This window comes from Primulina huaijiensis, chromosome 6, assembly GCF_012295235.1.
Source record: "Primulina huaijiensis isolate GDHJ02 chromosome 6, ASM1229523v2, whole genome shotgun sequence".
Classification (NCBI taxonomy): Eukaryota; Viridiplantae; Streptophyta; class Magnoliopsida; order Lamiales; family Gesneriaceae; genus Primulina; species Primulina huaijiensis.
Window position 1 is genome coordinate 9,815,977 of NC_133311.1, and position 2,651 is coordinate 9,818,627.

Sequence of the window (2,651 nt, forward strand, 5' to 3'; positions counted from 1 at the left end):
TTTAATTCTCGAATTACTTCAAACCTTAATATAAAATTCTCAAATTTTAAACATAGACTTTTTATTACCTATTCTACCCTTGTGAACCATGAACCACCTCCGTGGACTCACGGTTCAAGCCTTAACCAATAAAACCCTAATTCTCGAACCCTAAGCTAAACTCACGAGCCATCTTACGTTTTCCACGAGCCATGCTTGAGCCACCCCGAGCCAACTCCTGACCAGACCCTCTAGAAACCCTCCTAGACCCACTGGAACAACCCTAGCTCGCTCCAGCCCCTAGTGCGAAGGACCCGACCCGCGCGACTAGAAGAACCAACTTAGGACTCTTCGATTTTTCCTGCTAGGACTCTAACCGCTGAGCCAGCCCCTGCCCAACCCCTTGTAAACCCTCTCATGACCCTACAGACCTAGCATGGCCCCCGGCCCCAGCCGTGAACACACCTGCGCTGCTGTTACTCTCTCGAGTGGCTTGGTGAAGAGTCCTTGTTCGCTTGAACTCTTCACTAGCCGATTAGCTCGAGTCCTAGCGTGGCTAGGACTCCTTTACTGACTCAACCATGTAGCACCCTTACCCGAGCCACTACTAAACAGACTACTAAACATGCAACATTAAATCTTAATAACAACAATTAAACAGCGGAAACCAAATAACTTAATCATCTTACAACCCAAATTAAAACAGAACAAACAACAGCAGTCTTAAACATTAATACAACCATATCGAAAACATAATTCTGAACGAGAAAACGATAAACCACAAATAAAACCTCCACTGGATCACCACCGAAAACCCAACTGCTCTAGCCACTGCCCTGGTCGTCCGAACCGTCCAACCTAAGACCTGCCCCGTGGAATGGGGTGCCAAGATGAAAACAAGGATGTGAGCGACAATCGCCCAATACGAGAATGTACGAGTATACAAACTCATATGATGCATGCGAAATGCAATATGCTCGGATATCAAGGATCAAGTCAAGAATCTCATGCTCAGTCTAGAGGCGCCTGAGTGTGTAGTCTTTGATCTGCCCTAGGCATGTTTTGGCTCTCACACTCATCATCAAGACGTGGACCTACAATGTCCAGGTCATCAGAGCCCGCGGGTCCCGTCGGACACTGTAGCTCTCGATGCCCCATCGTCCACAATACAGAATAGGGCTGAGCGGCCCCAACAAATGAGGTATATCTCAAAAGATATCAGGCTCAACATGATATGTCTTGCATAATATGCCAAAGCAGTAAAACATGTATAATGCAACACATAAATATGCAACATATAAGTGTGTATACTATGCTTGGATATTTCAGTCAGTACATCACGTACCTCACTAAAACAATCTGACAGAAAGCTCTTAACCTAGATAATACCAACAATATGAAATCACTATCAAACCATATTCTGAATTACCAAACATGCTATAAAGTTCTTCCTAAAGGCTTTAGGATTATACCTGCGTCCGTCGTCAGCCCGCTGATGATGTCTCGATCTCAGTTGACCGACCCCCCTTCGAGTCGACACTAGCTCCGAAACTTCCCGGCACCAAAGTGCCCTAGAAACTGGCTAGAAAACCTAAGGTAAAAGACTAGAACTCTCTCTCTGAAGGATGCGGTGGAGGAAACAAAAGAATTCGGCTTCCATTTATAGGCTGCATCCGGACTATTTTAGAAATTCGAATCAATCTTATCTGCCACGTGTCAGAATCTCATTTGTCTGGTTGGATTTCTCGAGAGAACGTAATCGGAAGTAGATCGGGTTATCCATTTAAAATTCGGTGGATCCAACAGATTAATCCCAAATTATCAATTCGTTAATAATACTTAATTAACAACTCTTTAATTATCTTTAAATTAATACTTCATTCAAAAGAAGAATTCAAGTCATTACATCCTCCTCTCCTTAAAAAGATTTCGTCCTCGAAATCAGAAATGAAGTACAAAACAACTGAATAAAATACAACTCAAAACAAATGCGGATACTCTGAGCACATACGACTCTCTAACTCCCAAGTCGCCTCTTGATGAAATTTAAATTTAATAATTTATTATATGTTAAAACCTATATTTTAAAATTTAAGTTTCATTAAAATTATAAAATTATGTTATTTTAGTGTTGTGTGTTCATATTTAAATGTTTTACTAAATATGTTTTATTTTCAGGTTTTCTACGTGTTGGTAAAATAATGATAACTCAAGCTAGAAAATTCAAATGGAGGTGATTCAAATATTTTTGTAATGCTTGAGAAATTATCTACAACTTTGTAGAAGACATGATTGCCTAAAATGTTGGTTAAGAAGAACAAATTGTGAAAATATCAAAAGGAGGACAAATTTACTTTCACCATGACCAGCATATAGTAAAAAAATCATAACTATTTCAATATTTAACCAAATGAGGTGAACCAAGTGGCCAAATTCATTTACAGACAATTCCCCACATGTTTGCTGTTTTGATCTGAGTCAAATTCGGTGATTAAAGTCGTGGAACAAAGCATTGAAAGAAGGGGCATGGAATTGAAGTTGGAGGAGACAAAGACTACTATTACAACTACATTGCATTAATAGAATTTTTGACCCTTTCTCTCATTTGGCCTATAAATAGAGGCCTTGTGCTAGCTTGAGAATCATTCTATCTCATTGTAAAATATAGTGTG

The 2,651-nt window shown here is 39.9% G+C and overlaps 1 long non-coding RNA gene across 1 annotated transcript; it reads right to left on the minus strand.

The window, feature by feature from the left end:
* Positions 1–574: 574 nt before the first annotated feature.
* On the minus strand, positions 575–1,578 carry LOC140979348 (uncharacterized). Its single transcript, XR_012175721.1, has 3 exons — positions 1,452–1,578; positions 1,325–1,357; positions 575–844 (listed from the first exon to the last, which is right to left on the minus strand). It is a non-coding gene; the product is annotated as an uncharacterized lncRNA (long non-coding RNA).
* Between the last annotated feature and the right edge of the window lie 1,073 nt (positions 1,579–2,651).